The sequence below is a fragment of the Lolium perenne genome, chromosome 1, assembly GCF_019359855.2.
Source record: "Lolium perenne isolate Kyuss_39 chromosome 1, Kyuss_2.0, whole genome shotgun sequence".
Lineage (NCBI taxonomy): Eukaryota > Viridiplantae > Streptophyta > Magnoliopsida > Poales > Poaceae > Lolium > Lolium perenne.
In genome coordinates this window covers 50,010,831-50,022,517 of record NC_067244.2, presented here as the reverse complement: position 1 = coordinate 50,022,517, position 11,687 = coordinate 50,010,831, and the positions used below count along the sequence as shown (strand labels likewise).

The 11,687-nt window shown below is 44.8% G+C and overlaps 1 long non-coding RNA gene across 4 annotated transcripts; it reads left to right on the top strand.

Annotated features, from left to right (window-relative positions):
* Positions 1–5,893: 5,893 nt before the first annotated feature.
* On the top strand, positions 5,894–8,901 carry LOC127349273 (uncharacterized). Of its 4 annotated transcripts, none has more exons than XR_011754211.1 (4): positions 5,894–6,714; positions 6,854–7,001; positions 7,578–7,792; positions 8,171–8,899. It is a non-coding gene; the product is annotated as an uncharacterized lncRNA (long non-coding RNA). The 4 variants fall into 4 exon arrangements; XR_011754212.1 differs by having other exon boundaries at positions 5,894–6,217; positions 6,303–6,714; positions 7,578–8,884; XR_011754210.1 differs by having other exon boundaries at positions 7,585–8,901.
* Positions 8,902–11,687: the final 2,786 nt, after the last annotated feature.

Below are 11,687 nucleotides of genomic sequence, written 5' to 3'. Positions count from 1 at the left end.
TGATCTTGATCATGTTAGGCAGCTCACAAGATCCGACAATGATAGCACAATGGGGAGAAGACAACCATCTAGCTACTGCTATGGACCCATAGTCCAGGGGTAGACTACTCACACATCACTCCGGAGGCGACCATGGCGGCGTAGAGTCCTCCGGGAGATGATTCCCCTCTCCGGCAGGGTGCCGGAGTCGATCTCCTGGATCCCCCGAGATGGGATCGGCGTTGGCGGCGTCTCTGGAAGGTTTTCCGTATCGTGGCTCTCGGTACTGGGGGTTTCGTCACGGAGGCTTTAAGTAGGCGGAAGGGTAGGTCAAGAGGCGGCACGGGGGGCCCAAACCATAGGCCGGCGCGGCCAGGGGTGGGGCCGCGCCGCCCTAGGGTTTGGCCACCCCGTGGCCCCTCTTCGTTTCGTCTTCGGACTTCTGGAAGCTTCGTGGAAAAATAGGCCCCTGGGCTTTGATTTCGTCCAATTCCGAGAATATTTCCTTACTAGGATTTCTGAAACCAAAAACAGCAGAAAACAGCAACTGGCACTTCGGCATCTTGTTAATAGGTTAGTTCCAAAAAATGCACGAATATGACATAAAGTGTGCATAAAACATGTAGATAACATCAATAATGTGGCATGGAACATAAGAAATTTTCGATACGTCGGAGACGTATCAACCACCGACCGCGGGATCCGGCGGAGGCGCACCAGCCGCTCGATGTCGTCCTCCCGCATGTATGAGCCCCTCCATGATCCGCTGGCGGAGGCCATTGTCGAGGAAGAAGAAGAAGATGACCAAGAGAGGCGAAAGGGCGAAGAAGAGCCTTGCGACGGCGGCGGCGACGACGGCGGCTGAGGACGCTCCGTTGAAACGCGGGGCCCCGTGGTGCCGGCTCGACGGAGTAGCGGCGGAGGATCGGCGGAGAGTCGTTCACCGGAGTTCGCCAGCGGGAGGCGTTCGCCGGAGCAGCGACGGGCTCGAGCACGAAGAAGAGAAGGAATGGAGCAGGAGCGCGAGGAGGAAGAAAGGGGCAAGTAGCCGCCTCGATGCCTCCCCCGCGGCATTTATAGCCTCCTGCCACGGGCGGTTGGCCTCCAAGTGGCGAACGTGGGCCACGTCCCCAGATTTATTGCGCCGTAACTCCGCCCACGACCACAGCGGTTACCGAAAACGGCCACACCACGTCCCCCACTACCGCACCGGATCCGGAGGAGACATTGATGTGACCAGATGAAACGACGGCCAGAGCCCAGGCATCAGACCGGTCAAGTCGGGTGCAGAACCCGAGGCGGCGGAGACTCCGGCGCGCCGCAAGCCGGAGCCGGACAGTAAGTTCAACGCGAACCAAAAGTTATCCAGCAAGGCGGAGACACCACCAAAACTTGCGAGAAAGCAAAAGCTGCATAAGTGTAAAAAGTGGCCGGCTAGAAGCAGCCGGCCGAAGCGAGCCGGATGAGGGCGCAGCCGGCTGAATGGAAATTCTCAGTCGGCCCCTCCAAGTGCCGTCAAGTATATTCAAGAAGCCAGGAAAACCTGCCTAGGTCCTTCTAAACGCAGGACCTTGCCAGCTTCGGGGGCTAATGTCGGGGGGAAGACCCCGGGTAGGGCAATGGACGCGGAGCAGCCGGCTGGCCACTGGCCGGCTCGCGGCAAAGGCCGGCTGAGGAGCAGCCGGCTGGCGCCGTGGCCGGCTGGTCCGGAAGCCGGCTGGCTCTAGGTCCTAGTCGGCCTGGCTACGGCCACCAATGCTGTAGCTGGGCCGGCTTCTACAAGCCATATCCGACTGGGGGTTTGTACCTCAGACCGACTCGAGGCTGGCGAGTCTTGCACTGAAAGGAACCGGGTTGGTGATCCGGGTTCCCAAAGTCCACGCTGACTTCATCTTCCGTAAAGCGCGGGGCACTGTGGAGCAATAGTGCCACGCGCCGGACAGGCCATCATGGTCTACGTCGATCCGTACTGGCTACAGTGGCTGACGGCGACAGGGACACCTCCTCTCCATACCACTGACCTTGGCAGCCGGATGGGACAGGCCACGACGCCTCAACGGCTCCTGACGTCACCGCCTCGGGAAGGAGCGGAGGCCGAAGCCGGCCAAGCCGGCCAGTAGACTATATGGTCTTATATGTAAAGTGCCGGTGCCTATATAAGCCGCACTACCCCCTCTCGTGCAGGGGATCGATCGATCATTCTCACTTCATTCCACCCTTAGCGCTGCCCTGTGAGAGAGACCATCGTCTCCCTTAGCCTCCCAGGAGCAGCCGAACACAGCTCTAGGAGCACCATTGTATTGTGTGATCATCATATACACTCATAGCAGGAGTAGAGGTGTTACCTCCATCGGAGGGCCTCGAACCTGGGTACGTTGCCGTGTCGCTCGTCCCCATACCCGCATCCGGATACCGCCGTGAGATCTCTCAGGAACCACCTTCGATTAGCCACCCTATGGCATATGCCATGACGATACCACGACAGTGATCGAATGAACCATTCTCATACGATACCAATTCCCTTTGTCACGCGATATTTTACTTGTCCGAGGTTTGATCTTCGGTATCACTCTATACCTTGTTCAACCTCGTCTCCTGACAAGTACTCTTTACTCGTACCGTGGTATGTGGTCTCTTATGAACTCATTCATATGCTTGCAAGACATTAGACGACATTCCACCGAGAGGGCCCAGAGTATATCTATCCGTCATCGGGATGGACAAATCCCACTGTTGATCCATATGCCTCAACTCATACTTTCCGGATACTTAATCCCACCTTTATAACCACCCATTTACGCAGTGGCGTTTGGTGTAATCAAAGTACCTTTCCGGTATAAGTGATTTACATGATCTCATGGTCATAAGGACTAGGTAACTATGTATCGAAAGCTTATAGCAAATAACTTAATGACGAGATCTTATGCTACGCTTAATTGGGTGTGTCCATTACATCATTCATATAATGATATAACCTTGTTATTAATAACATCCAATGTTCATGATTATGAAACTAATCATCCATTAATCAACAAGCTAGTTTAAGAGGCATACTAGGGACTTCTTGTTGTCTACATATCACACATGTACTAATGTTTCGGTTAATACAATTATAGCATGATATATAAACATTTATCATAAACATAAAGATATAAATAATAACCACTTTATTATTGCCTCTAGGGCATATCTCCTTCAGTCTCCCACTTGCACTAGAGTCAATAATCTAGATTACATTGTAATATACCTAACACCCATGGCATTCTGGTGTTGGTCATGCTTTGCCCTAGGGAGAGCTTTAGTCAACGGATCTGCTACATTCAGATCATTGTGTACTTTGCAAATCTTTACTTCTCCATCTTCGATGTACTCGCGAATCGAGTGGTAACGCAGCTTGATATGCTTCAGCCTCTTGTGTGACCTTGGCTCTTGTGCATTGGCGATGGCACCCATGTTATCACAGTAAATGATTAATGGGTCCAATGCACTAGGAACCACACCGAGCTCTACAATGAACCTCTTCATCCATACCGCTTCTGATGAAGCCTCTGAAGCCGCTATGTACTCTGATTCTGTTGAAGACTTCGCCACCGTGCACTGCTTCGAGCTTGCCCAGCTTACTGCAGCACCATTCAATATAAACACGTACCCAGGACTATGACTTAGAGTCATCGGGATCGTTGTTCCAACTTGCATCGGTGTAACCGTTTACAACGAGCTCTTGGTCACCTCCATAACAAAGAAACATATCCTTAGTTCTTTTCAAGTACTTCAGATATTCTTGACCGCTGTCCAGTTGTTCCATTCCTGGATCACTTTGATATCTCGCTAGTCAAACTAACGGCATGTGCTATATCCGGTCTAGTACATAGCATGGCATACATGATAGATCCTATCGCCGAGGCATAGGGGATATTACTCATCCTTTCTCTTTCTTCTCTGTAGCCGGTCCTTGAGTCTTACTCAAGACCTTGCACAGTAACATAGGTAAAAACCCTTTCTTACTTTCGTCCATTCTAAACTTCTTTAGAATCTTGTCCAGGTATGTACTCTGTGATAGCCCTATTAGGCGTCTTGATCTATCTCTATAAATCTTGATGCCTAATATATACGATGCATCACCAAGGTCTTTCATTGAAAAACTATTATTCAAATAACCTTTAATACTGCTTAATAGTTCTATATCATTCCCAATCAATAATATGTCATCTACATATAATATCAGGAATGCTACAGAGCTCCCACTCACTTTCTTGTAAATACAGGCCTCTCCATGACACTGTATAAACCCGAAGTCTTTGATCACCTTATCAAAGCGTCGGTTCCAACTTCTCGATGCTTGCTTCAGTCCATAGATTGAACGCTGAAGTTTGCATACTTTGTCAGCATTTTTAGGATCGACAAAACCTTTTGGTTGTACCATATACAACTCTTCCTCAATGTCTCCATTAAGGAATGCCGTTTTGACATCCATCTGCCAAATCTCATAATCGAAAAATGCAGCTATTGCTAACAAAATCCTCACAGATTTTAGCTTCGCTACAGGTGAGAAAGTCTCATCGTAGTCAACTCCTTGAATTTGTCGGAAACCCTTTGCGACAAGTCGAGCTTTATAGACAGTAATATTACCATCAGCATCTGTTTTTCTCTTGAAGATCCATTTATTCTCGACAGCCTTTCGGCTATCAGGTAAGTCTACCAAAGTCCATACTTTGTTATCATACATGGATCCCATTTCGGATTTCATGGCTTCTTGCCATTTGTTGGAATCTGGGCTCATCATCGCTTCTTCATACGTCGTAGGGTCCTCATCATTGTTATCCACAATCATGACATTTAGACAAGGATCATACCAATCAGGAGTGGTACGTTCCCTTGTCGATCTGCGAGGTTCAGTAGTTTCCTCGTTCGAAGTTTCATGATCATTATCATTAGCTTCCTCTGTTGCTGGTGTAGGCGGTACAGGTACAACTTCCGGTACTGCGCTACTCTGATCAACGAGTATAGATTCATCAATCTCATCGAGTTCTACTTTTCTTCCAGTCACTTCTTTAGTGAGAAATTCTTTCTCAAGAAAGGTTCCGTTCTTAGCAACAAAGATTTTGCCTTCGGATTTGTGATAGAAAGTATACCCTATAGTTTCCTTAGGGTATCCTATGAAGATGCATTTCTCCGCTTTGGGTTCTAGCTTGTCCGGTTGTAACTTCTTTACATAGGCTTCGCAACCCCAAACTTTCAGGAACGACAGCTTAGGTTTCTTATTAAACCATAATTCATACGGTGTCATTTCTACGGATTTTGATGGTGCTCTATTTAAAGTGAATGCGGCTGTCTCTAATGCATAACTCCAAAATGATAACGGCAAATCAGTAAGAGACATCATAGAACGAACCATATCTAAGAGAGTTCGATTACGACGTTTGGACACATCATTACGTTGAGGTGTTCCCGGCGGTGTCAATTGTGAAAGTATTCCGCATTTCTTTAAATGCATGCCAAACTCATAACTCAGATATTCATCTCCACGATCAGATCGTAGAAATTTGATCTTCTTGTTACGTTGATTTTCTACTTCACTTTGGAATTCCTTAAACTTCTCGAAAGTTTCGGATTTATGTTTCATGAAATAGATATACCCATATCTACTCAGATCATCTGTGAAGGTTAGAACATAATGATAACCACCGCGCGATGCTACGCTCATTGGTCCGAACACATCGGTATGTATGATTTCCAATAAGTCAGTAGCTCGCTCCATCATACCAGAAAATGGTGTCTTAGTCATTTTTCCCATTAGACATGCTTCGCATCTATCAAGTGACTCAAAGTCAAGTGATTCAAGTAATCCATCAGTATGGAGTTTCTTCATGCGTTTCACTCCAATATGACCAAGACGACAGTGCCACATATCTCTACTATTAAGAGCAAACTGGTGAATGTCTGGTGTCACATTTCCAGGATGGACAATAATACCCTCCCACATCTTTATCCTACCAAGATGATTTATCTCAACGCAATTTTGAAAAAAAAAACCTGCGCGCAGAACAAAGAAAACGCAACTAACAAAACAACTCCTTATCCTACCAAGATGAAACCACTGATTCAGGGAAGATGGAGCACGGGCCGGACAGCATCTCCGCCTTCCTCCGCCCGCCGGGGCCCTTGCCTGTCCTGGCGAAGAAGACGACGTATCTCCGCTCTGGTCATCCACATGGATCATGGGCCGGGCGGGGAGATGGTAATTGACCTCCAATCGCCATGCCCGTCCACTTCCCCTTTTCGCTCGATTCCGTCAGTTATGACTCGATTCCTTCAAGGAGCAGGAGGATGGCGGTGAGCCGGTGAGGCGGAGCTCCTGGACTCACCGAGATCGTGGGAGGATGCTTAGAGGCATCGGGGAAGCGCCGGATTGAGGGAACCGACGGTGGCCCTGTTCAGCCCGATGTGAAGACGATTCGCTCTATTTCGTCAGTCCCGGCTAGATTCCATAAATAAGTAGGAGGATGATGTCGAGGCGGAGCTCCTGGACACGGCGGCCTGCCCCGAGAGGTTGAGCAGCGAGGGACCTCGTGATGGTACATCGGTGGACTGCAAGGGAGCTGGAGCTTGGAGGTGGTGCTGAGCAGAGGAAGACGGTTGTATTGGTGCTGAGTTGCTCGCGTGAAGAGGAGTTTGGGATGCTCGTCCGTGTAGAGAAGATGGACAAAGCAAAGAGATATTTAAATTTCTAGATTGGTATGATCTGTGTTAACTGAATATATAGTTAGATACTAGCTGAATTTGTGTTCACCAAATTGGTGTTTGTGTTAATTGAACGTCAACTAAATTGGCTTATGTGTTAACTAAAATAATGCTAATTTACACCGATCTGTAGCTGATGCAAACTGAAGTTTGTTGCTATTGCTAACTAAATGGTTGGACATGGGCGGCGGCTGGACGGAACATGAAGGGTGCGTCGACGGAGGAGGAGCGGTTGAAGACCTCTAGCGAGTCAGGCTGCAGATGCTACTTGGTCCACCGAGGTTCGTCATGGCTTCCGCCACCTTCACTTACATGCCCACTGGCCACTACCACCATTAGCTAGGTACTACGACTCCACTATTCTGTCCGGCTAGCAATTCTATATATTAAAGAATTTTTTGCCTTTTTTCATCAAGCATAGTAAGTACTACTGCCGGTCAAGGATTATTTGGAAGATAACTATAACAAACTTTCTGAGAATTTGGTCCATCGATCATATAAGAAATTCAAAATAGGACAAAGATTTTAGTGTCTACTGGAAGTATTTAAATTGATGAAAGTTCTGCATGCTTTCATAAAATGCAATAGGGATAGTGATGGTTTATGGTCAGACTAATACATGCAATATATCAAAGCTCAAGTTGCCCAGATCAAGTACTTCTATGGCAAGATGCCAACATTTTCTATTTGTGTGCTATTATATTTAAAAAAGGGTGATCATACACCCTTCCAACAAATGATGTTAGAGGTAACATTTTTAGAAACAATTGGAGGTTACTTTCATGCTACCATACTACGTGTCTTGGTCTTTTTTTTCTTCATAACTGTGCAAGGCTTCTTATGGTAATCCATGATAGTGTTTAGGTGGAAGTCATGGTCAACATGAATGAGCGACAGCGAGAGCGATGAGAAAGAGGTGGTACCGTCCTAGGAGCTTTGCGACAAGGACAAAATCATGGCCTTCTTCAACAACCTGCTGAGCGAGTGGTGCCAACAGGTTGATAAGATGCATGTTCGGCCAAGGGAAAGGCCGTCGTGACCACGTGTGCTCTTCAAGGTCCACAAGAAAAAGGTATGAACCATCTTCTACACTTGGACTTCTCTTCTTGTTCTTAAGATTTGAATCAATCGGTGCTTAGGTTGCAACTTTTACTAAAGGAAAAAAACATGATGCATCTACCCGTGTTAATGCTAATCTTTACTATTAAGGTGAAACCTGTGAATGGCTGGTGTCACACCCGAAAAAATACAAACAAATGCCACCGCACTAACTAACAATCAATAGTTCAGTTTTGTTGTTGAAAGGGCGTGATACTTGGCGTAACTATCCTGATTAACATGAATCAAATCTGAAATTATTCTCAAGAAAAATAAACAAACAAACTCAAGAGTAATACCGAAGGCATGGGCACGCAAGCGTGGGTGATGCGATATTACATGTCATTCCTAGGCAAGTTCTTGGCGGAGTACCTGCTAGACTTCCTGGAGATAGTGTTAGAGGATGAGGCCCTGGAGTCCCGCGGAGCTCCCTCATGGATCTAATGGAGTCAAACAAGAGCGTGATGTTGGCGAGCAGGGCCGATGAAGTTCTGCTCTGCCTTAAGAAATAATTTCCAGGCATGCCTCCATTTCCCACTATGCTATCGTGAGAAATCTTTACTGCAAGATGGTGAAATTCTTATCCCAAACTTCCGAATCAAACATAGCATGCATATTCGTGTAAGCATGTGGGAAGCACTTTAGTGTACAATGAAATTGAATTTACCACTTAGTTTGTTGTTTCTACTTAAAGAATCGGGGGCTTCCCTAAAATAGGAATATATCTGAATCATGTTTTATAACTTGAGTTTTCTTGCATGCAAAGGGAAATCTTTGTGATCTGATTTTCTTTCTGAATAATCAAGTACGCCTTCTGTGCACTCAGATTATGTGCTTCATTTCGAAACATGCAAAACCCTTATTTGAGTTCATTGGTTTTACATCATTTCGGCTTGTACATTTTTTTCAATAGCTAATATTAGAACTCAACATTCCCAAATTGGTATTAATTCAAAGATACCCAATTCTCTGCGAGAATAATCTTTCTTGTATATTATTCCCAGAGGAGTCTTTGATTATTAGAAATAGTTTGAGATTGATCAATTTTAAGTTTTAAACAGTATTGTTTACTATATTTCTTCAATTCCACTTTCTTGTTCCCTCCACCTTTTGATGTCTAATGAAATAAATGAATAATTAAATATCACTAATTATTTTTACAAATAGGATAACACTAGCACTAAATACGCTCCTCAATTATTTGTCCTAACTTGAATCTATACATAATTTGTGCTTAAAATGTAAATTCTCCAGAGATATCTCTCTTCGTATTTAAGTTCATACAAAGGAGAGTTTGAATCGAGAAAAGAGTTTGGTGGAAAGGAGAATACTAGGGAAGAGATCATCGGGAGCAGAAAGACAACAAAGATGTGAGATTTGCATTAGCTCATGAGTTCCAATCAAGTCGATTTATCATTTAAATGATAGAACTGAAATATTAAGTTATACATGCATGGTCATTTCACCGGGAAAGGGGTGGCTAATTGGATTTTTCTATACCAATTTTCTCGGGATCAAGAACAAACCCAAGCTCCTACCTTCACCAAATGAAGGTAGTGAAGACTATTGTGTTTTTGTTGTTGCATCGGCGGAGATGAGCCTCTCGATGGATGTCGGTATAATCGTCGTCTAGGTGAATGGGAAGAAGGTTGTTGTTCGGGCAACGCCGCGGGCGTGAAACCGAAGTAGTGCTGTAGGGAACATTTAAGATATCCGACGGAGGAGACGCAAAGGCGGAGTGGGGCGACATGCTTCGAAGCTACTTGGACTCCTTCAGTACGTCTGTACGTCTTTGGTGCCTCCGTCTAGCGGTACTTCACAAAATCAGATGTTGCGGTCCAGATACGGTTGTGGGGACGTGACATGTGACATGGATTGAAAAAAGGTTGTGATGCAACAAAATTTGTGGAGAATTGATTATGGACTTAGTATTTGTGGTTTTAGTTAACATGTACGATGAATTAAGATGGGAGTTATTATCCTTTTCTGATGGGTGGGAGGGGGTGGGAGGGAGTAAATTGATTCTAGGGCGTGCCGCTGAAGGTCGGTGACTAAATGAAGAAACAATTCCCATACTTGTTTTGTACCCTCTCGCTGTATTGACGACAAAAAAACAAGTGATTGTTGAGATTGTACAAAATAGCTCTAATAGTTTGACAATCTACTCTGTAATTTAAGGGCCAACTTAGCATGATGGTGTGCTTTGAAGTTCAGATTTCTAGACACATAAGCTTTGCTGGCTTCAAACTGGTTTCTCTAAATGATCCTTGCAGCAGCTTTCACCAAAATATCATTGTCGGAAAGAAAGCGGAGATTTTGGAGATAGAGCGCTTACAAGATTATTATTGATTATTATTGCTAGCTAGAAATCAAGGCCTAAAGCCTAGAATGCAGCTTTTGCCGGTGGTGAGTTTCACCAAACTTTCTCACCGCTAATTGAGTCACTGATTTCATTTTAATAGTAAAGATAATGAAATTTACGATCTTATAATTGGATCTATTAATTCCATTCTTATAATTTTTTATTCTACCAATTAGATAAGTCTTTTGAGCCGTGGCGAAGCACGGGCATTCAACTAGTAAGTAGAATTATCATTTAATTTAATTCGCTTAGCATCAATGTTATGTATATGCGTATCACTACTATCGAGATCTAACAGAAATAAGCCATTCTTTTGTGGTGCTCGACCATAAAAGATATTATTCATAAAAATAGAACAACCATTATTCTCAGACTTGAATGAATAACCGTCTTGCATTAAACAAGATCCATATATAATGTTCATGCTCAACGTGGGTACAAAATAAAAAGGGCACTCCTTCATGGTATGAGATTGTTGGCAGGCACCCGAGGATTCGGTTAGCCATGGTTTATGAAAGAAAGGTTGGAAGGAGTGCCGCATAAACATAAAAATAATTCATGGGAGCCGCTCTTGGAAGTCCGGTTGGCGAGGTAGTTGGTGTACCCATTACCATTCGTTGACAACAACAAACACCTCTCAAAATAATTTTACTCCTGTTTTAAAAATGAAAAGCTCTAGCGCATGTTAATTCCTGCTTCCCTCTGCGAAGGGTCAATCTTTTATTTTTATGTTGTGTCTCCATTCTTTCTTTGAGCACTATCTTGAGAGCACAACTGTCATTCTTAGTATAATATGCTTGTCTCAAAATATGATTGATTGTGGTATAACTTTGATGCTTTTATCTTTGACAATCACTACTTCTAGTCTTTCTATGAACTTCAGAGGTGCCTGAGCATTTATGTTTTGCTGATCAAATATGGGCAAGCGAGATACCACTTTATCATACTCTCTTATGAACATTGCAATCCTGCTTATAGACATGATTCATGATGCTTATTATTAATGGTTGGTACCTCTCCATGATTGACATAGCTGTTAGATGATCTTATTTGCATGCATCTCATTATGAACTGCCTAAGTGTTAGCCATATTATGAGAATATATACATCATATGAACAAATGTGTTCGTGAAAGTTCTTTTATCGCTCAGTTGTTAACTGAATTGCTTGAGGACAAGCAATAAGCTAAGCTTGGGGGGAGTTGATACGTCCAAAACGTATCTACTTTCCCGAACACTTTTGCTATTGGTTTGCCTCTAATTTGTGTATTTTGGATGCAACTAACACGGACTAACGCTGTTTTCAGCAGAACTGTTCTGGTGTCTCGTTTTTGTGCAGAAATCCAACTTTCAGGAAAATCCTCGGAATTTATGCAGAAGGTCCTATTTTCCCAGAATATTGGAAGAGCCAGAAGGGCAAGCCAGGTGGGGGCCCGAGGGCCCCACACACTAGGCCGGCGCGGCCCAGGAGGGGCCCGCGCGGCCCTAGTGTGTGGCGGCCTCGGTCG